The following is a 24,448-nucleotide window of genomic DNA, read 5'->3' as shown; positions in this document are numbered from 1 at the left end:
ACTAAATCCCAGTTTAAGGAATAGTAGGAGATGACCTAATTTGATGTAATTTTCCCCTAGTATTTGTAGATGGTTTCTGGTGATGTGCCCAGACCCTTCATCCATGTGGAGATTACTGCAAAATTGCGCAGCCTCTGCTGAGGGCGCAAGCAGCCACTTTTCACATGGTACTAGAGAGAAGAACCAGAAACTCTGGTCTAGAAACCACCAGTGCTCCAAAGGCTGTAGAGGAGGAGGCATTTCTTTGTCAGTAGCTTCAAAACATGAATGTAGACTGTCCTCTGCTTCCCAGCTGTGGAGTGTTCTCCTCCTTGCCTTCCCACCCTGATCTTTGGGTGGTAACACGTTACCTGTTATGCTGTGGAGAAAGGTAGTTGAATTATACTGGGGAGAAATAGATTCTCACAGATGTACTAATTGCAGTGCTTCCAAATGAAGAAAACAGTGAGGACACAGCAATTTTGTTCAGAATCTGTGTAACTTTTGTGCTTATATAAGGCAAGTAATTCAAGATCTATGAACTTTCAGCACTATTCCTGTTGTGTTTTCTCATTTCCAAATCTCATCATTTAATACATGATTATTTTTATTGTACAGACCACATTCTGCAATGAAAAAGTCCTCATGTACAAACATCATTTTAATTCAAGTCAGTTGCTTGTGATAGCGTATGGACAATATTCATCAGATGGTGGTTTCATCCATTATCTATTTCTGTCTACGGCAGGCACAGAAATACACATGAAAAGTATGTAAAATTTGATTTGAATGATTGAATATAAAAGGGGGGTTTAGGGGGAACTGCTAAGAACAGACGTCTTTTTAGTTGTGGTTTTCACTGAAATGTCTCTCTTCAAATTCCCTAGGTCCAATGTCTTCCTAGTTGTGGGTGATTTTTTTTTTTATTATTAATTTGAAATCAATTGAGCTAATTTCATTAAGACATTTAGATTTTCTCCAGGGTTATTTAAATATTGTTGAAGTGAATATGCCTAAGAAAATACAGAAAAAAAACATAAACCAAAAACCACACCAACCAACCAAACAAAAAAATACAAACCAGGAGAAATTTAAAAATTGTAAAAGATAAGTTGTAAATTGTTTCTTTGAAGAACAATTATTTTATTGTTATTACTGTACCTTACATTTCTTTAAAACACAGGCAACATCTGCTGGCTTCAAAAGAATGTCCTCCTTTACCTTACCTTCTCTTGGCTAGCATTGACCAGCCTCTTTCATGGATCATTCCTCAGATGCTAAGGAACAATGCAAATAGAGCTAATAAAATCATTACCCTTCATGGAAACTATGCCATTCAGAATTACATCAAGGTCTGTTTTTCCATAAGAGCTTCAGCACCCTCTTTGGTTTATTTTGCAATTTTTTTTTATTTCCCCCCCTCACAGATATTCCCACCACCAGCAGTCTCCAGTGTGTGAGTACCACCATTGATAGAAATATCTCCTGCCAGTCCATCCAGTTCTTTGAGTTGGCTGGCATCTCAGTAGCTGCATGTTGATCACTGTTTTGGAGATCCTGGTATGTGGTTGCAAATCAAGCAGTGTAATGACTGGCTAAGGGTTTTCTGGGCACTGACAGCAAGAGTGCTAAACATTAAATTAAGCCTTATAGGGGTTAATGTTGGACTGCTTTCCTGTAACCAAAACACCATGTACTTCACTGTATGTAGGATTTAAATAGTGCAGCACTGCCCACAGCCTTCTGAGTCATGTTAGCTCTAAATTCTCTAGCAAATTCAAATGAATTAAGCTTTCTAAGATTTTCATTAACTGAAAAGTGACAATGAGTGAAAGAATTATGCAACCAAAACTTGTAAGGCTACAAAATAAGAGTTGCTAGGGGTGAAGATTCAGAAATGTCATAGCAGAGTGGGAGAAAGTTGAGACTTCTGTTAGCTAAAAGAGGTAAGAATGTTTGGGATTTGAAACTGAGATGACTGATGCCTCCAGTCCCAGCATAGAGCTACACTATCTTTCCAGCCATCTTTCAGTGACTGCATAGGATTATGTAGAACAAACATAACCTTTGGGGACATTATTTTCTCACATTGTCAACAACCACCTTCTCTCATGTCTTGCATGTATCATATGCATGTTATAAACACCATCCTATTACTGGTGTCTCAATACATTAGAGTCAGGGTATAAACATACACATTTGTTGATATTGAGGAACACAGTAGTAGACGGAACCTCCTCAATCATTGGTCCCAGTTCCCTCTTGTCATAAGTAAACAAACCACATAATTGCTGCCATCAATTGATCTAGCTACAGCAGACACTAATTAAATTTTCAATTCTTATTAAATTCAGCATCAGTGAAGAAGAATGTAGTTGAATATTTCAGATAAAATTGTTAATCTTGACATTTAAATATTCATCATTAAGTTAGAGAGTTAGCAACCTGTTCATAGAAGAGAATTCAGGTTCTCTCTATACAACTATTGGTAGTGAAGGTAATTTCTTCTCTTTACTTTTCTGGGCTGGGAAGGGTCTCAGTCACAAAGCCTGGAAACACAACTGTTTAAAAAGAAAATTTTAATTCTTTATCTTTGTTGGCTGGTAAGTGATTTAAATAACTAGTGCTTGCTACAACATGCTTCAATTACAATCAAAACCAACCTGTGCCTGTAGAATGTCAGTCATGAGGCAAAACAACTATTTATAAATTTGCACATGGAAAATGAAACTAAGGAAGAAAGGAAGCCTTCTTGGTCTTTATTTGCAGATTTTTATCCTTGATGCAATATATAGTGATAAGAGATTTCTTGCATCTGTTCCTTTTACATTTGTACTAGAATTATAAGGTATTTGAATTATTGGTGTTTAATGGTAAATATATTTTAAATAAGGGTTAAATTAAGGTCACTGGTAAGTAATTTGAATAAATAAACTCTAGTTATAACCTAAATGACTTAGAGAGAGACTGTGAAGTCCATTGCCATGCAGAGGGATACATTAATAACACTGTAGTTCTAGGGACACCTCCACATTGCAGTTAAAAGTGTCTGCAGCATAATCTAGAGATTATCAAATTTTCAAACTAACTTGAGGGAAGGCTAGAAGTCTGTTCCTGTGCAGGCTAGTTTCCCTTACTTTCACTTGGCTGTAGTACACACTTGCTATGAGAAAACTGTGTCTTCCCATTTATCCAGCAATGTGGAGAGTCGAATTAAATAAGCAGATGTATTTCCTGCTTATCTTGATTAAGAATAAAATTTGGAGGCCTACTGAAAATTAATTTGTTTCACCCCATGAGCACTCCAGGGTATTGTTGAATTACTGCTCAGTTTCCACATCTCAGGACTTAGTTGACAGGTGACGCATGTCACATTAACTGGCCTGTGAGATGCCTGCTTGAAGGATTAATGAACAATGCAAATCTGTTTTCTATAGGGAGGCCCATCGTTAAAATCCAGAATAGCAGACTAACATATTTCGATGAAATGCAATATTGCCACAGTTCTGGCCCTGCATTACAAGGTAGAAGGTATTTGCCTTCTCCCTATGTATTCTGCAAGTGACACGATCCTACAAAATACTTAATAAAATTAAACGAATGATTTCTGTAGTGGCATAAAAGAAATTGTTGTATCATTAGCATAATAACATTTAATGAAACTTATTTGTCTATACATGACTTATCTAATATGAAACCAGTTTAATTTCTTATGAAACATTTAACTGTAGCTGCTCTAAAACCAGTAGAAAATGTCCCTATGGTTATTTGAAAAAAAGTCCAGTCAAAAAGAGCTCAGCATATTTTTACAGACCTGTCAGATAAATCTCTCTATGGAAGTTGTCATGCTCACAGAAACTCAATAGAGCACAGCTTGCTAGTGTACACCACATGGAGTCTTCCTGAGGATTAAACACGTGTTTAGTTAAAATGTAAAGTTAGTTTTAGAAAATATGCAAAAAGTGATTATTTGGAAAAGATATTACAGGATCAAAAAGAACCAAAATATATTGGTCAACAAGTATAGATTTGGTTTCTTTAAAGTAAATATCCCATATTACTTACAAATGAACACAGGATCATGAGAAAGAGGAAGGAAACTTTAACTACTAATGATTAAAATAAATCAGTATTTTATGAACAGTGTTGCATTCATTTTAGTGCTTGTAAGTGTGCCTTTTGATATAGAACTCACATAACAGTATTTTAGATTGTGTTTTCAAGTACAAGCTCAAAGACATGCCTCACCATTCTGCTCACTCACTGTATTACATACAGGGGAAACAGGCACAATAGCAAAATCAGGCAACTACATATGTTAGTAGATCACAAACAATCCCAACAGTTATACCTTCATACAAAGATTTATGTATTTTGCAGATACACCCTTGTGCCACAATAAAATTGTTTTTGCTATGTTTATGCGAGAAGATGTTTAATCACACATAGATCTGTCACAGCCATATAGAATTGATAATATTGGCCTGTGTGGGGATAGGAATCCATGAGAAAGGACTCATTTGTAAATGCCTTAGTGCACATCATATCTGCTGTTGCACAGAGCACTGACAGGCAATGTACACAGTACAAAAGTGTATGTTGTTTGCAGTATAACAACAGTGCCTTTGAAGAACAGGGGTTTTTTTAATTTAAATTACCTGTTAAAGTAGTACTGATTTGGAGAATGATGCTTCAACAACACAGAACTGGGCTACAAGAGACAAAACTGCTGATTAATTACCTTATCTATAGTATTTGTGAGCCTACATTCTACATCATTCTGGTTTACTGACCACAGAGATGAAAAAATATTAATTCTATTAACTGGAATTGTATTGAGGTTGCTAAAAACGGAACTAAACTCGTAGTTTTTGATATTCTGGTAATTTCAGCCCAGGCTACAGCAGTGACTATTTTGGTATCCTTTTCTGTGTTCGCACAGTCTGAGACTTGAAAGCTCCCAATTTCTGTCAGTCCCTTGTTGGTCAATAAGTACTGGAAAATTTGTGTGGGTTATGGTTTGTTGTCCAAGCTGGAGAACCTTTGCTCAGAAGAATCCCTGCCCCCAGGCATCCTGGTGCAGGGATTGTGACTGTACACCTACAGACCTCACTGGTTACAGGAGCAGAACAACTCCAACTTGCAGTTTTCCTCCCTAAGGAATAAAAAAATTGTGGCAAACTTAAGGCCTTTAAATGTAGAGTTCCAAAGGATACTGCTAGATCCATGTCACTTGAGATTTACTTTTTGAGAAATGAAAGCTCAGTTGGTGGGGAGCAGATGAAAGTTTTTCCTGTGTTCATCCAGCAGCTTTTGCTTTTTTTTCTGGGAAATATGCATCCTGTTTCTCCAGATTCCAAATGGAATAATGACATTTTTATGTGCTACATTTCCTATCAAAATAATACTGTAACATGTACTCTGGTGTTCAATTGTGTGTACTGTGGATATAAAAAGGGAGAAGGATTCTTTATATATATATGCCCTGTGTATATGTACACATGTAAAATGTATATATGCTTTTTCATTCTTTCATGAAGGCAGAAGTCACTGAAAAAAAGGACTGCACAGAAATAAACCAGACCCTAAACTGTTGTGAAGTGCACAAGCCTGCAGATTAGATGAGAGCTATTGAGTTACTTATGCAGAGTCTAATTCTGAAATCCACTTCTCTGCATTCAGGCAGGGAGTAACTCAGGGTAAGGGCTGCAGCATTTTGCTTATAGAGACCATTCTTCTTGTGATCTCTTCCTGTAGCCCATGCTGGAGCTGGTTTAAATTCTGCTCTTGAAACACAAGTACTACTGCCAGCTCACATTCTTTCCCTTTCAAAAATTTCACAGGTTCAGAGTCACAATAGGAGCTATAACTTCTGGCAAAATTATGATGCTGATACTGTTTTTTCAAATCTGTTTGCAACTATTCAGTCAAGAGGTCTAGGGACTTAAAAAATGTCAAAAACAGTGACAAATGTGTTTTATTAACACCAGTTTCTTCATAATAAATTAGTGAGGCAGCAACAAAGAGAGAAAAACAGATAAATTTGGTGTTGTTTCAGTTGGATGGAAGTTAAACAAAGCTGGTTTTGACATTTTTTTACTTACAACCAGAATTCTGAACACTTTTTTCATTCCAGTTCCCTCTGAACCATAAAAAACTCAAACACCACTCCAATTCTTAAGGTTTAGTTTTTTCATATCTAGGTTCAGCTTGTTTTAGCTACCAAGGGCAAGACTTGGTGTGGTGACTTTTAAAAACACCTGAGGACCTCCAAGTTATCCACACACCTTCCAGAAGTTCAACAAAGAAGAAAGCAAAGGGTGACTGAGAAATATTGTTTCTTTTCTGGCATTGTTCTCTTGAATGAAAACTGCTTCATGGCCCCAAAGAGTGTTTGATTGAATTAGATCTTTTCTGTCAACTTGTGCTAAGTTCCCCACACTGAGTGTCATCCAAAGTCCCCTTAGTGGAATAACCTCCTTTGTAACACAGCTGCTGTTCTGAGTAATCTTACATGTTGAGAAAGTTTTCTACTGACTATTTAAATACCAGTGTGTGAGATCAGGAAGTCAACTGCAGCATGAACCAAAATCTCAAGTCTACCAGGGAAATGCACTCTTGACAAGCTACAATCTTTCAGGTAGATGTTTGCTAGACTCCAAAATCCCAGTCTCCGATACCCATGGCTGGTTGAAAGTGACAACATCTTCTTAGAAGGCTAAAAGATTAAATGTTTTTCAAGTAAGCGAGTGGGAATTATGAAAGTGAGTCTTACCTACGTATGTCCAGCTTTAGCCAACAGCATGAGTTTCCATAGAGCCAGAGCACTAAAAATTTGTGAAGTATATTTTTATGGCAGAATAAATACTTCTTGCAGATTGGAATTTCCTGCCTCTGATGAGATGGGAACCTCGTGCTATTCTTGCTCAGCATGATCAGAATGTTTCCTGTTTTTACAGATCATCCAAACATCTTCTGTGTCACACTTAGCATGTTTTCCAATTCAAGTTGGCAAAAGGGTATTTTAAGCAAAGTGCAAAGCACAGTAGGACGTACTATATAGTGCCATCTGCTGAAAAGTGAAGTGCTCACACATAAGAATAGAACTTTGTGCATTTTACATTAATGCAGAAAAGAAGCTAGAGATGGGATGATGTTTACCAGCAATGGGTACGTCCCATTCATCCCCATTTAGAACCACTATCTCAATTTACATGATGAATATGAACAGTAAGTTCTGGAGTTGATGGTATTGTGAGTGATGGTGTGAATGATTCCCAAAGAAGATGCTTGAATGCATATGGAACATATTCACATCACCAAGACTCTCCATATACTGTTTAAGGGATTTTACTCCCGTCCTAGAGAACATTCCTCATTTCAGGCCCAGATATGATGTGAAAAGAACATAGGCAGATGTAATTTCCTGTTTAATAATTTTACTCCATGAACACTGGTGTGTACCCACCACATCAAATCTGTTTTCTACTTTTCTATTTCAGTCTGAGACTCAAGACCCTTGAGACAAGGACTTCGCTTGCTGCTTTTATTAGTCATTAGTTAGTTTTGTTCCTTTGCTTTTAGAAAATCACTGAAAGACTTTAGTATTGGCTGCTTCACTGTATTACTCAATTGACTAAAGGGAAGACCAGTCAATACATGTTGTCCTAATAACTCTGAAACCGGACATAAGACAGAAGACCTGAAAGAATAACTTGCCTTACTGTATTGTCTTTGACAAACAAAATGTCATAGAGAGAAAAGCTGTATTTTATGAGATGAGATGGAGGTTTTAAATTTGAATTTTTTCACAAAAGCCTTGTCTGCCCAGGAAAGCTCTCTCAATTAAGAATTTAGGCAAATACAGTTATAATAATATAAACCCATCTTTAAACTCTTATTTTAGTAGAAAATTTTCTCTTGAAGGTTTTTGTTTGTGTTCTCTGAGAGGGCTTAAGCTACTTCATACCAACAATTCCTACCAAAATAAGACTCTCCTTGTGCAGAGAAACTATTAAGAGTATGAAGTATTCCTAAAAATTTTCATTACCCTTGCTGGATTAGAGTTTATTCCATAATATTCCAAAGTACAAGCTTGTCAATCTATTATCAGTTTAAACTATTCAAAGATTCATATATTCAGTGAACTAGCTGTCTGGAAATTAACTATTGCATTGTATTTTTAAAGTCAACCCAGAAGAGAAAGATGGATAATTTATCCCAGATAAAACTTCTATTTAAAAGTCATAGATCTGAGACATCACAAGGAACTAGCTAGCAGTTCACCCAGTTCACTTTAAGTTTACATCTTGCAATGGACTTTAAATATTTGCAATAGTTAAAATATTTGCAATACATATGCTTATTATATATTCCACCCGTTTGATTTTCAGTTGTTTGCTTAATGTTGACTTGTAGAGATTTCCAAGTGGGGCTAGACCACTGGTGGACTAGAAATTGAACCATAACTTAAGTATAGCTTAATTCACTAAGTTCTAATGGACCAATTCAGATATAATTTCTTTCCAATTTATTGCTCATCCCACTGAGTGTTTTTGTGTGGCTGCCTTCACAGGGATATAGTTGCAGCTTGTATCGTTGAAGGGTCCACTGGCAGGGATACCAAAACAAAACACTCAGAAGTACATGAAAAAACATTCAGTCAGGGGAAAGTCAAAGGCTACAATGATGGGTCAGTCATATGAGAAAGCCAGACCTCTCTAAACTTTGTGCATCACACTGGCCATCTGTCCTACAGAAAATTCCTTTTTGCCGTGTGCTCTTCTTGCCTTTAAACATACACATTATGTTGCTTTGGAAAACCTGTTTTTAGTGACTGCATACACAGACTGGTCCGACTTTTTAGGTCTTGCAAGTTATTTGCATTGAGTTATAACTGACTGGATTGGTCACCATTTACTAAAAAAAAAAAGTGCACTGGTATTCTGGGTTAAGGACGATCTGACTCAGAAGCTATTGTTCCACAAAAATTGCATAGTTTCTTTTCTCATTATGTTTTTATATCCAATTATTTTTAATTTTTGTGAAACTTCTTTTCACTGTGCCGGCTTTCAAACTTATGTTCCTGAATAATATTATGTAGCTGAAGAAAATGACCCTAGGAAAGGTCCAAAGCCAAAACCTCAAATGTTTTCATGAAAGTTGTCCCCTAAGCCTTCCTCCTTGTCTTGGAAAAAACTGAATTAAACAGTTGTGCATAGCACCTCTGAAACTAAAAATAGATTACAGGTAAATTATTGTTGCCTTTTCCCTGTCAAGATGAAGGACATGCAAAAGGCATATGTGGAAAGATGCACTGAGGGAGGGGAAGAGATGGAGCAAGAGAAGAGAGTGGGAAGTCCCCAGGGAGCAAGACAGGGTACCCCACTGGGCCACCTGACAAAGGACAATTTTGGACCACTTCATAAATACTTGGTCATTCTCCTACGCAAAAGGGCAAGTGGAGGCTGAAAGGTATCCTAAATGGAGCATTTGGCTGTGTGTTTTTTTACATATTACACATTTCATACATTCTATGAGAAAAAACAGCCTTAGAGCGACATCAAAAACATGGTTGAAAACAACCCACAGAAACATTTGTGAAGCATCATTCCCTCTGCTCTGGAAAAAAAGACAGGAAATGTTTTTTCCTTTTTCAAATTGACCATTCTTTCTTTACATATAAGAAGACAAAATAAGAAATATCTTCTAGACAAAATTGTCTTTTTGTTTCAAAATACCTTCAATTAAACCTTAACAGTAGCTACTGCTGTGAGAGACTGGACCGTTAATGATTAATGATTCAAAACAACTGCCCACTTGTTGAGGCATCAGGGTTCTTTGCTGAGGCCACTGTTTGCACTCCCCAAGGGGGACACTAAAAGCCAGGCTTTGAGACTGATAAGAGGCAGATCCCGCAAGGTGTGATGGTGCTTTTTATCATGGTAATTGTCATCCCTTACACAATTCTCTCAGCTGTAAAAGTTCCCTCCCTCCCACCAAGGAAGGTCTGATGGGGCATGACTGGCTCAACTGTGCTGATGTGAGAGGCAGCTGTCATGTCTTAGAAATGGTCGTATACCATTGAAGACCCCCAAAGCACCCCAGACTCATTTCTGAGGCCTTCCACCAGAGGACTGAAAGCTCCCCTTGGCATATCTAATCCATCCCAAGGAGTCTATTAACAAGACCCTGGGTTCCCTTGCCTTCTGAGGTGGGTTGTAACTCCCGCTTTGGAAAAGCTTTGACTTTTCTTTTTAAAGGAACTATATTTTCAATGAGACTGCTTCTGAACAAGTAGATGGGTTACTTTTGTATTCTTATCAGTATTTTTAACAGATATTAATATTGTAAATAGAATCATAGAGTTGTTAAGTTTGGAAAAGACCTCTAAGACCTTCAAGTCCAACTGTTAAGCCAGCACCACCATGCTCATCACTAAACCCTGTCCCCACGTGCCACACATCATAGTGTTATGGTTTAGGAATGTTATTCTCCGGTTTAGTGCTCCCGCTTAATATCAGTTATCACTTGTTCACTCCCCTTCTCCCTATCCCCTCTGTGATGTACTGGAGAGTAGAATTGGAGGCTCAAAAGGTAAAGATCACGGGTTGAGATAAGAACAATTCCTGGAAACAGCAAGAAGATAAGAAAAAAATGAACAGTAGCAGCAACATTACTAATGACAGAGGGTACACGAAAGAGACACACAATTCACGTGAAATCAACAATATCCAACTGCTCCCTCTGCCACACTACGTTGACCCAGAAGGGACTCCTTCTCCCCAGAAAAGTCTCGCTTCCCCTCTTCCCCAGAAATGATATGAGGTGGTATAGAGTAACCTCTGGGTCCTGGCCATGCCTTCCCCTGGCTACTGCAAAAATTAACCTTGTCCTGGCCAGAACCAGGGCGCACAGTTCTGTGCAAAGACATATCACATAAATTGCTTGCCTGTATTTTCATTTTTCATTCTAGTTGGAAACTTCTTTTGCACTGAAAAAAGTGTTTCAGCTCACAAAAGCAGGTGGGAGTTAGCCAAAAGTCTAGCTGGCAGGATCCACAACTATGGACAAAATTAGCAAAGGGTTTTCAGTCAAATTCATAACACACAGTTGGTCTGAGATCAAACTGAAGAGGGTCCTGGGTCATATCCCAGTGCATGACCCTGAGCAGAGCACCTCTTCCCATGAGGGTGCTAAGGCCACTTTGTGGCCAACCTGTAGATCCTGAGCCCTGACATTATTTCGATGACTCATTATTTTATTTTTATTTCATTTTATTAATGACATTATTTTAATTGCTCACTCAGGGTGGAGTAGTGGAGAGCTGAAAGAAATGAAAGCCTCTTTTTTCAAACTCATTATCTTCAGCCTGCTAATTGCAAAGCTGGTACAGCTGAGGATCCAGCCTCTTGTGATTAAAGCCATTTCCATCAGATTGAAGATGCAAAACTAATGATGAGAAAACAAAAGAGATTTTGGAAAATAAAAGCAATGTGGTTTTAATTTACTTGTGTAAGTTCCAAACATTGTGCTGTGTTGTCTGCTGAAGTCAGTGTGTTTGACAGCTCAGAGCACTGCTGCAGTTTTGCAAAACTCTGCTGTTTTCTCAAATGCAGAACACCTTAAAAGTTTCTATATTTTGAATTAGCAGCAGGTATGCCTACAATTTTATTACCATTCACTTTAGTTAGTTTTCATATTTCTCAAGCTGGTAGAATTCTCTCAGTCAGATTCCTGCTCAAAACCTGTTGCCACACTTGGCATTAATTTTTCTGAGATCTATGTTTAAACACAGTTATCGATGAATGTAGACTGCATTTCTGCTGGCTGCATTTTAGTAACATTCAGGATATAACTGCAGTGTGATGTAATCCGTCTGGATTTTTTTTTCCCCCCTATTTGTTATTCACTCAAAGAAATAAAGGAAATTTTCAAACATTATGAGTTCTCACAGTTTTCCTGCTAGAAGGTGATATTATTAACTCCAAAATACAATAGTAATCTGATAAGAAATAAATAAAAAAGAAGCTTCAAAATAAGAGAAAGACATATTAGCACAAGTCTTTAAAAATTTGGTTCAGAAATCACAGAATTCAGATGAGTGAAGAAATATTAAAAATTCTTACATCCTGTCGAGCATTTTCTTTTAAGTTTTCCCATGATGACTATCTCTCTTCAGGCTGGAAAATATAGAAAGGTATTTTAAGAGATATTTTAATGCTTCTTTTTGAATCTTAGAATGAAATAAAGTAGTTACAGGCAGAAAAAAAAATGAGAAAATACTTTCTATATTGCAAAATTTAACTGTTTTCCATGGACAGTTCTGCTTTAGTGAGAAAACTTTTTTTTGGTGTACTGTTTGGTATAAAAATTCCTTAACTCACCAAAATAAAATATTGATTTTAAAGTTTATTACTATAACAGGCAGTGGATCCATATATTTTATAGCAAAAACAAAACTCCCCACAAAACCTATCAGAAATGCTTCTTCTATGCTAGTATCACAAGGAATCATGAGGATAAGAATATTGTTGGATGCAGAATGATAGAACTAATACATATGAAAAAAATAGTAATCCTATAATCAGTTTCTGAATTAAAAATCTGCATTGTATAAAAATGTTTTTATATAAATCCTTTTTCATTTTTTCTCTTAATTTTAATTTCAGTTTAGCATATTTCTAAACTTTAATGCTGTCTTTCTATGGTTTAAGCTTTTTGTGATGTTTCATTTTTCACTTTGAGCTAGTGTTGATTTCACATTTCTCTCTATCAGAAGAGAAACTTTGTTGCTATAAAGTGTGAACAGCTGTCCAAAATATTGACCTAATGTTAGAATTAATGCCAAGGACAAATGTTCAGTGCTTTTGTTCTTTTTTAGTTTATTTTAGTTTCTAAACTGGACTATCCAAAGACTAACAAATGAAACTAGAGGGGAAAAAAAGAAATTAAGTGAAGCTTATATCCTTATGTGATAAGAACACATCAAGCATTAATATTTTGAACAAAAATATGGAAAACTTTTAGCATCTTCTAAAAATTACTATTTTTTGGGGAGTATAGAATATATTTGCAATTTTTTAAAAAATATTATTTTGCTTAGATTAGTCCATTGATCAACAAGTGCCAGGTAGAATTGAGGAATATGAGGCAATAGATTTTCTAATTTTGGATTTGTTTTGGAACTAGATTATCTTTAAGGTCCCTTCCAACCCTAAATATTCTATGATTCTATGATAGGTATTCTTGTGGTGGCATTTGTATTTCTGGCTAGCTCTTATTTGGACATCTGTTTCAAGTTAATATTAAAATAATGTATTCCCAAAAATAAGTTAAAAAGTGTGAACTAAATTAATTCTTTCTGTAAAGCATTGTCGAAAAAAAGTGGGTATGTAGGAAGGAAATGTAGGCAGAGTACACAGCAATGCTGCTCTTTGTGAGCAAGTAGTGGAGGGGAAATTAGAAGGTTGGAGCTCTGACTTTTTTGGTATTGAGAGAATATAGGCCATAGGATATAACTGCAGAAAGCTGCTTGATATATGTGTGAGTCAGTGGTGAACCTTGAAGGAAAGAGAAATGCATCAAGCTACACCATTCTCATGACTTGAGTGGAAACATCTTTAAAAGACTGCTCCATGAAATAACTTAAATATAGAATTCCTCTATATTTTCTGCAGTTACATGTTTAATAAAACAAAAGTAGTTACTATTTCAAAGGATACAAGAGTGTAAACAGGAAACTGGTAAAAGGCGTCTCCTAAGAAGCCCAGATACTGCAGTCAGAATGGAAGTTATAGGCTAAAGATACACACATAGCAGGAAAGAGACACTGTGCAACATATGATATTTAATACATTTTACACTAAATACTGACTTACCTTCAAGTTATGATTGATGTATCATATTTAACTGGCTGGAGAAATAATGTTTTTAAACCTGATTTTATTACATTATATCTGACTTTTGAAGAAAATATTAGTTAAATGCATATAAGCATGTATATTAAAATACATATAAGCATGTATATTCAAGCATTAAATATATATTTATGGATTTACATATATTTCATAGTATATCAAAGGGGAAGCATCAATCTTGTTCAGTTTCCACTGACTTCACTAAAAATACTTATACTTTTATATAAAAGTTGCAATCCTATGCAGCTTTTCAAGAGTCACAGATTCTGTCAAGAAAGAGCTGCTCAGCTGGGAGTATTCCAGCTCATAAGGCCCAGTTGCATTAAGTTAAATTACCAGCCTCTTCTTTTTTTACCACAGTTGTCCATGTTTGTGATCAATAAATAGCTGACAATAATAGATCAGTCCTTCCAGCACTTAGAATGGGCTACTTAATTTTCATGTTATTTGATGTTACTGACGTTATTTTAAGACTGATCCTCTTTCCAAAGGGATAAATTCACTTGGAGCTGCACTGAATGAATAGAGAGCCGCTTCTTTTACAATAGTGACAATAGCCTTGACCATCCTTTGTGTAGTATTCCTTTTCTCAAGATTTTTTGGAAATACAATCTAGTTTCTAGATGAAAGCCCCTAAAACTATAAGGTATTATCTCATCTTAGTTGAGACGAGTTAAAAATTTTAGGAATGTGTAAGCAGAAATGTTTTTTTGAGTTGCTGTAGCGAAATACTCATTGTCTAGCCAGGTATTTTGATAATTTTTTAATGAAACATCATAAATACATATGATGTTTAAATGAGACATAAAGGAGAGCATCAGATCTTCAAAAATGGTATTTTGTCTAAAAACATGAATAACTTCTAAAACAAACTTTGAAAGTAATATACACTCATTCCTTAGTTACATTTACATACACTGTCTAAAAACTCTATGAAGAATGACATAACTGAGTGACTGAGGACTGTGTCTTCCCTACTCCATCTTCCAACAAGGCTCTTTGTACAAATCTTTTAGCATTTATAGGTACTCCACAATGAAGGACATAATTTTAGTTGAAATAATGACCCCTAACATGTATTTCAGATGCTTTGAGTTGGGATTCTATTACTTTTCTTGACACTTTTCACTGCTGGATTTGATTCTGAAATTATCTCTGCCATATACCTTTGAAAAAGGTCTTCCAATGGGAGACGGATGGACAGGTCTTGCAATGCTTATACTGTCTCAGTTCTTGTTGTATTTTCCAGATACCAAGACAGTTAGGTGGGTTTTAGGAAATTCTGTGGGCCTTCACAATCTATTTCTGGTACTGCTCAAAACAACACAAGAAGAAATTTTATATAGAAATAATACATTTCTATGTTATATTTCACTTTTTTATCTGCTTCCTAACCTCAAAAATTAGCTGAAGAGTGATAGTATGAGGAGAACTCAATGTTTCTAATTGTCCCAGTGTTCTGGAAGGGCTTTTGGGAATTTAAAAGATTCTTTCAGAGAAATGAATTACTTAGCTTGTTAAGCTGCTTGTTTCAGACAATATAAAATTGAATGGGGTAGTTTCTGTTATGTCTCAAGAAGATTCAGAGTAATTAAAGGCTTGAATAAATTATTATTGATATTATAGATGAACTTAGAACAGAAAGTACAATAGCTCTCTGTACTGGTTTTAAAAACCCAGTGGAGAAAAGTTAAGACTGGTCCAGCTGCCCCCTGACAGCGGAGGGCGAAAACAAAGAAAACAGGACTGCGAGAGTTAAAAACGTTAGAGTCACAGTTTTACTGAGGGAAAACCTCACAAATAACACAATACAGAGGAAAAGGGCTTACCCACAAAACCAGAAAAGGCAAAATGTTACCCCATCCCCATCCCAGGGCATCCCTGTTCCCATGCTGTGCGCCATGTGGCTCAGAGAGCAAAGAAAGTCCTGTGGCAAATAAGTTTCCACAGTTTAACGACCTCCCCAGGCCCTCCCTGGCCAGACAAAAACAACAGGGAACAGGGGCAAAGCAAAACCTGGAAGACTATTTCATCCAAAAGGATTTATGCTGCTGAGACACTGGTGTGGGTACAGCATAGGGGGAGCATGGGTGCAGGGGGCTTTTTGTACCCTGCTGGGTGACTTCCTCCAGCACTGGTGCTGCTCCACTCGGCTCTGCTGGTGTTTGGGCTCCGTGTGGCTCAGCTGGGGCTCATTCCCACATGGGTGCTGTTGTGGTAACTCTGGCGGTGACAGTGGTGATGTGATGGGTTCTCTCTCCCAGTACTGAGCAGCCACATGGTCCTGACCCCCAGACCCTCACTTCCTCTCATGCAAGCCCAGGAAAAGAATATTGGTGCTTCCAAGCACAGTGTTGGTGGTGTAGAATACAGAGTTTGGTCACACCCACATAGTGCTAAACTCTGCCTTCTGTCTCTGTGAGTAGGACACCCTCCTAGTTTCCCATGGATCAGAACACAAGGATGCACACAAGACTAACAATTATTCTATTGAACAGAGCAGGAAAAGGCTAAATAATCATCATCTGAGAGCTTTGTCTGAGAAGTCCTAACATACTTTATTTTTAATATTTAATGAGAAAATTCTTTCATACTCATGTTGATACTGAAATTAGTTACACATTTGTACACTCGAAGCTTGCAGGATACTTTTGCTATCAAACAGTCCTAGTTCCTAAAAGTAGCAGTGCTCAAGAATCAGATTATTAAAACTGTGGTGTTATTCCTTGCAGGCCTTTAACAATGAGAACTTAACACATACAGATCATTTGTCCTTTTTAAAATGAAAACCAAGTTTTTGTCATAGTTCTACCACAAAGCTGTTTTCTGAACTCATTCTTCTCCTAGTGATTTAAACAAACAAGTACATAGGTCCTGATTTCTGTTAGTACTGTCATATCTTCAGCACTCTCTGTCTCAGTGCTATGGCCAGGATAAATACAAACTAGTAAACAGTTAGAGTTTAGATAGATAGAGTAGATAACCACAGAGAGAAACTGATAAGCTATTCCAGTTTGTAGTATTTTATTTACAAAGTTTTATAAAGCAATATGTACTGAGGGAGGACTGGCTCGGTGTTTTAGCATGTTCTCTTTTGCAGAGAAGTTGTCAGAGAGTTTCACTGACTGGTCTTCTATTTTTCATACTATATTAATTATACCCTTTGGATTAAGAACTGCTTTTCTGACCACAAATTTGTGGCGCTACCAGATGGAAGAACATGCTCATTTCAATGGATTTGGTCCACCTCCTTTGCCAGAAAGGAGTGTTAACTTCGGTACAGTTTCTGTTTATATCCTATTTAGCATAAACACAGTGAATGATGAGAAGTTAACCACTCCCTGTGGATGAACAGAGCTTGAAATTGCTAAAAGTTCCATTACTTGAAATACTAAAATTCTTGTATGCGGTTTGTTTCATAAAGGATGAATTTTGGGAAGCTGTGTATGATGCTAAATCATACAGAAACCCTTATTTTAAGCCAATTTTTCTCCTTAACCAGATCATTCTTCTTGTAATATGTAGCAGTCCAGCTACATATTTTTTTATGGTTTTATATTACCTATATCTGACAACTCCAGATGAAGAGCTGGTTCAACCCTGTATCTTGCAAGACTTCTCACTCCACTGTGCCTGAGTAGCACCGAGTTCACAGGTTTCGCTTGAGGCAATTAGTAAGACACAGATCTGTGCAAATATGTGTGCACAATCCCTAAAGCCTATAGAAGAGTTTTTGGAGAAGGCCCACTGTACTGACTGTTCTTTCTGGAGTATCTTTTTATGTGCAGATTACATGAGGAGAAGAGAACGCATTATACAAGTGAGTCCCTTTATACAACGTTTCCCTCTGTGAAGCTTTATCAGCGAAAAAGCTGCAGGCAGCAAACCCAGAGATAGCCTGTAACTGATTTTTGAGAAGCGCTTTACACCATTTCCAGCAAGAATGCCATCTCAGTCTTTAGTGGAGGATATTTTCCTTGGGCAGATGATATGTAGTAATTTTTGGAGGAGATAATAAATATCCTCCCTTACTAATGCATTCCATTTTATTAGCTAGATCAATATTGCTGTAATTTCTAGCCATTAGCATCTCATTGCTACATAGTACATAAAACTATTTACATTAACACTGATCAAAATTGCAACAGCATATATTAAAATATGAATGACATACAATCAGAATTTTCTGTTTCTACTGCCTCCAGTTGTTTGTGACCTCAGATATGAAGTTCAAGTTTACACTTAATAGCACAATTATGTAAATCTGTAATTCTAACACTGAATTACAGCTGGTAATGATCAATAATTATATTTCTGTGTGATGTGAAGTTAATACTGCCACCATAGATTAATGTAAACAACAAAATTATTTCTGCAGTCAAGAGCTAACAAATCATCATAAACAAAGAGAACTAAACCAATCTCTTTGGAGCTTAATTCCCCCAGCATAGTAAACAGATTTTTTATTTCCGATGAATGTAAAAGCAGTGATTAAAGAAAACACATCTCTACAAAAATTGCACAATGGCCGTATCTGTTAGTACACTTTGATTTATTTTTAAAAGAATGTTTGAAACAGAGGTTGAAATAAATAAAAATCTCTCCAGAGAAATCTGGATAATAATTTTGTTGGAATAGTTCTAGGGGAAAATAAACCCTGAAGAAAAAAGCAGATTAAAATAAAAGCAGAGTGAGGGATAATCAAACACAGTATATCATAACTTCGAAGTTCTTCAGAGTTCATTCACCTGTAATATTGTTCTCTGCTGAAAAGGACAACAGGAAATGCATAATGGGACATAGCAGTCCTTGAACTAGCTGGGAATTGACTGGAATAGGTGATACTGAGGAATATTTGTTGTGATTTGTTCACTATTCTTTCAAAAACATAAAAACATGGTTACAGTAAGAACTTTTTTTGCCTTTTAAAAAGTTCCATCTCAACATTTTTTCACCTTGTCTTTGATACTTATTCCATGGGCATACCAGAGAAATATCAAGCAAACGGGAACCTTCTCTTGTCTCTTTGCATGACAAGAACTGGTCTGGTCATGCAAAATGAGGCTGCAAGGTCACCCAGAACTTTGTAGTGTTGTCTGTGGTCCAAAACAGGTCTAACACCTAATCTAAATGAATCTGAGTCTGTTTAGTTAGAAAGCTGATCCATGCACACTGATACCCTGATGACTCCCTTACAGAATTGGTTCAAAATTTACCTTGTAAAAGTGGTAAAACCCAGGTAAAGCTATGGATAGCTAAATATAATAAGTTGTACTTACTCTTCAAGTGAGAAGTGTAAGTACAAATGGCAACAGTGCAAGAAGCCACTCAGTGGCTGGAGAAATGTTGAAGAATTCTTGAGGAGGAACAGTGTCTGGCCTGAGTTCTAGTTTCTATTTCTTCATAAGTAGCACATTTTCAGAACAACATCAGGAAACATGAAGGAAAATGCATTCAAGTGCAGAGAAAATTGGGAAAGTGGGATTGAAATCTCTGAGAAAAGGAAATAATTATAATCTATCTTTAGAAAATCTTAGCAAACATTGTTTTGGAGAACAAGCTGAGCTTTCTCTGTAGTGCCAAGTGGCTGTTCCAAAATGGAACAAAGGCTTTTACTGATTCCACTGAGCTTTGTCTCATTCCTTCTCTTTGCTTTCTCTCTGATACACGTAATTAATTAATTAATTAATTAAAAACAAAACAAAAAAACCCAACAAAAACAACAACAACAAAACAAACAAACAAACAAAACCAATCAAAAACCCAACAACCCCCCCAAAAAAACAAACAAACAAAAACCCCCAACCAAACAAACAAAAAAACCCCAACAAAAACCCCAAAAAACAAACAAACAAAAAACCCCCTTATTGCTGCTTTTGGATTTCTGTATAACCCAAATGGGGCTTATGTTTCTATTAAGTGTGTCTTTCTCTGCAGGAGGAGGTCTCATAAGAGCTTTTAGTTGAAACCAGTTATTTATAGGCTTGAAATAACTGCAAAACCGTGGATTCAGTAGGAAGCCTGTGCTACAGAGACCTGAAGGAATATCATTTGAATGGCAAGAATGTGTAAGACTTACTAATATTTTTTTAGAGTTTTAGTAAGTATTTACGAATAACAAGGGGCACATAATATTATGCTAATTCTTTTAAAAAATTGGTAATTAATTGCAATTAACATAAAAAATGGTTTTCTAGTACCCTCTTTTTGGCACTTGAATGACAGAAGAAAACTGCTCAGTTTGTTACTGGTTTTTGACTTGTCAGACAGTGCCCTAAGTGGGTGTACGGTTGGCTCATAACTTTTAATTTAGTTTTTTAGGCAGTTAAATTCTACAAGCTGTTGTGAAAATGAGAAGACTAAGAACTGAGTATTGAGGAGGGGACTAAACAACTATTGTAGCAAGGAAATTTGTTTGAACAAAATAGGAAGAGTCCTAATCATTTCAGTATTAATTTTTTTAAAAAGATCTTCCCTTTTACACTTCTTTTCACTTTACTTCCCTTCTAGCTGATATATTTCCTTTTAAATTATCTTTCTGTCTAGGAAAGCTCTTGATAAATAAATAGCAAAACATTAAAAAACATTTAGCTGCACAATAGAACTAGTGGAGAATCCAAAGAAACAGAAAATGAAATTAAGAGAAACACTCTTAAACCTAAATCAAGCCTTACAACATCATTAAACCTAATCCAAACACTTCAGTATAAATTTAAAACAGACTCAAACTTTATAAAGACAGCAAGTGGGAGGATAAAAGATAAAACAGGAAAGAAAGAAGGAGTTACGAGAGGAAGTCTCTGTGTGGCTCTAGGGTACTGATTCCAAAAATCACTGAAATTACCCTAGATTCAGTCATGTTTTTCTATTCACCTAGCATCTGCAGGAAAACCAGAGAAACCCTGTGTTGTGGCAAATATTTTATGAAAGATGAAGTGCCCAGTACTGAGAATCATTTGGCACAAAATTTGGCAGAAATAAACGAAGAGAGTCTCTTGTATTCTTTTGATGTATGACTACAGTAATTTCAGAGAAAAGAGGTGTATGACACACAAAACTAAAAAGCAGGATCAAGTAATTATGCTCAAAATTGAAATAATAATCAACTGCCTTAAAGGATGAGTTTTGTATGGATTTAGTACAAGATATTTAGCCAGTTTATTTCAGAGTAATGACTTGCTCTGAAGCCTTCTTCCAGTCTGCACTCAGTTTGAAAACTATGCCAAAAGAAGGAGCCTAGGAAAGTGTGTCTTTGGGGATCTTTTCTTCCTGTAAAATCTTCATAAAACTTTTTATCATGTCAGTATAATCCAGATTTCTAGCTATTTAAAGAATCTGTAATGTTTGACATACTAATTCTATGAAAGACTATCAGATAATTCAAATGGAATTTATAGTGACCCCAGCTAGGACAGAGTTTAAAGCAAAAGATCAGAAGAGAATTTTCCTTTACCTGGGTATCAGTGGAGAGTCATGAACAGATCAGTCACAGACCATTATGGTCGGCAAAATGTCGGTTTTATTAGAAGAAAGACAGTTTATATAGTGCTCATGACACTTAGTTCTTGTTCACACTACATTGGATACATAAGGAAAACATACTTTGCTGTCCACTGCTAATTGGATTACAACAGGTTGTCATAGGAGATGAGAAAACTTTATTCACCTGCCAAAACTCCTCCTTGGCATCTGGCAAGAATCCACCTTTGTTCTAACTTCAGCTCCTGTAGCCATTTTAGTGGCATAGTATTTTTTACTGTCTACACCCAGTCATGCCAAGGCAAAGGTCTCAGAAATGCAATAGAAATTGTTCACACAATTTCTGTCCTCCGACACCTGGGTCATCATAAACCACATATTTCTTTCTGTGCCCTATCATATTCCCTGGATACATCTTTGGATGTTCCTTTTCCTATGGGAATTACTAATTAGTTGGGATGGAACAAGTAGTTGACTTTTATTTAGTGTTCTGCATGTAGTGAAACAAAGAAGACTGGATTAGAAAATATATGTATGTTTCATCATGAAAGCTTTTATCAGTGTATCTGATGTAAATAATTTAAAATACCTTCATGGCTGAGCACAGAACTTTAGAAAACAATCCTAGAAATATGTGACTGGACCAACCATTAAAAAACAAACACGAGTATTAGGATAATGGAAACATCATCTTAATTTAAGCTATGTGTTGAAAGATGGCAGTTGAACTACTTAAGTCATATTTGTCATAGCGGAAAATAATGCGGATCACAATACAGAGCATAAGTGCACACGTTACAGAATTTTTTTCTATCATACAAATTTGGAAACTTATGTAAGAAACTTATAAAGATGCAGAACTAATATTCGAAAATAACATACTTGAGGGCTAGCCAGAGGCAAAGAGAAAAGTCATAGCTTTGAGTTCTCCATTATTGGCCTGTTTTGATACTTCAATCACTGCTTGTGCTGCTGTGGAAAAGTGTCACATTTGTGAAAGGTATCTTGCTATCAAATCATTCAAAGCAAAGAGTCAGAAATATCCTTCCAATGCTTTATGCAAACAGACATATTGCCAATGTGATTACAAAATTGTGGTTGCTCTGCAAATTGCAACACAAGAGCACAAACTGGAAACTCTTTGGCAGAACATAGCAACCCTCTTAAAATTATCCTTGTGAAGACACAAAATTTCTGATCAATAGTAAAATGAAATTCAAAGCCCTGGAATATTGTTTATATGAGAGATATCTCAGAATACTCTGTGTCGGAATATCAGAATGAAAAGGAAGGCATTGATACTCCAGATAATGAAGGAGAAGGGCTATTATGTTTCGCTACAGTTGAATACAAGAAGATGTTGTGGAAAGAGTCATCCAGTCCATTGCTTGTGGGTAACACATAACAAGACTGCGGTGTAAACTGGTCTGGCTAACTCCAGCAGTAATGGTTTCATTAAGATGATGACAACTCATAAACAGATGTAGGGCATGTATCATGACAGGGCAGCAAGGGTGATCTGCCACCTCCAATCCTGGTGAGCAGGTGGAAGCATAGCAAGGAAACAATTAGAAATTTGATCAGGTCTTGGTCAAGCAAATTGTTTCAAAACAAGGGTGGATGTATGTTCAGGTGTCAGAAGCACACCCTGAGACAGATTTTAAAACTAGTAAGCCCAGCTAAATTAGCATGACTGTGATGGAATTACAAAAACAAACAAACAAAAAAACACACACACACACAAACAAAAAAGCTCCCCAAACCAACAAAACTCTAAGAAGGAGTAAGAGCTGCTGGGAAAGGTGGTAAACAAACCAGTTACTCTGTGGAGAAACCAAATCCCTGCCATATAGAGAATGACTCAATGAAGGGAAAAAAGAGAATAGAGCCTCTGTCCATCCCCAGCCCTCCACCTATTTGTAGATCTGTGCAAGGCCAAGCCATAACCTCTGTGGAGGGACTGTGTGCCCTTCCCAAAGAGTCCATGAGTGGAACAAGGTCATAAAAGGGCTGGCTGATCCCTACAGGGCGGTTGCATAGCAGGAGTCAGTGCTGGCTTGGACTTTAGGTTTTCTGCAATCACTCTGAGGAATAACCTCACAGCACAGAGCTGTGAGGAGGTCTTCAGTGATTATGTCGAGGAACCAAACACTGGCACCTTTATTTTGGGGAATTACTTAGGAATAGTATTTGCTCCATACTGGCATTAAACTGATCATGGTTTTCTTCCCATGCTTGGTACCACCTCCTGCAGCTGGAAGGCAGTTCTTCCCACAGTTATGTACGGTCTTTTGTTCTCTCAGGTGATCACCTAAAAAGTTGTTACAAGTCATTGAAATTCATCAGTAAGACTCTGCTTTGCATTAACTTGTTAATCCTCTGTTAGAGAGGCACATTTTCAATGTGGAGTAAAAATCTGCCCCTTGTTCCACTACTGCAGTGTCTTTTACTGCTTAGTTCACCACCTGCTGTCTTATCTTTGGCAAACAGCAGGTACTCATGCTTGTATTGAAAATAAAAAATATATTGAGAATTGGAGCTGAGATGTTGGTAGGAATGTCTAGGATAAGACATTTGAAAAGGTATCAGAAAAATAAAGTCAATCAAGTTCTATTAATCATATGATTGAAACTCCCTTTTTAATATATGCTATAGCTTGCTAACATTTGTTTAATATACTCCAGAAACTATATATATGATTCACTCAAAACTGTTTTGATACTAGTCTTAGAAATCCACATTAAACAACTATTATCACTTGTAAATTACCACTTACTAGCACTGCTAAAATCCCATTTTTAATGTTCATACCATATTATATGTAGCAGTTACATGTAAAACAGCACAAGATACTTACCAGATTCTTTTAAAATACAAACCTAAATCTTAACTAATCTTTCCCAAAATATACCCCTCTGTCCAATACAATTCACGTCAATGCCTGATATTTCTAAAGCAGCATTGATATCATCACTTAAAAGCTGTCAAACAATCAAAGAATGACTGGAAAGGAAGAAATCAATTGGAAAAACTATATATTTTCTGCATCTTTGTGTTGAAGTCTCACTAAC

This window comes from Corapipo altera, unplaced genomic scaffold, assembly GCF_003945725.1.
Source record: "Corapipo altera isolate COAL_440 unplaced genomic scaffold, ASM394572v1 61281, whole genome shotgun sequence".
Taxonomy (NCBI): domain Eukaryota; kingdom Metazoa; phylum Chordata; class Aves; order Passeriformes; family Pipridae; genus Corapipo; species Corapipo altera.
This window is presented reverse-complemented; position numbering follows the sequence as displayed.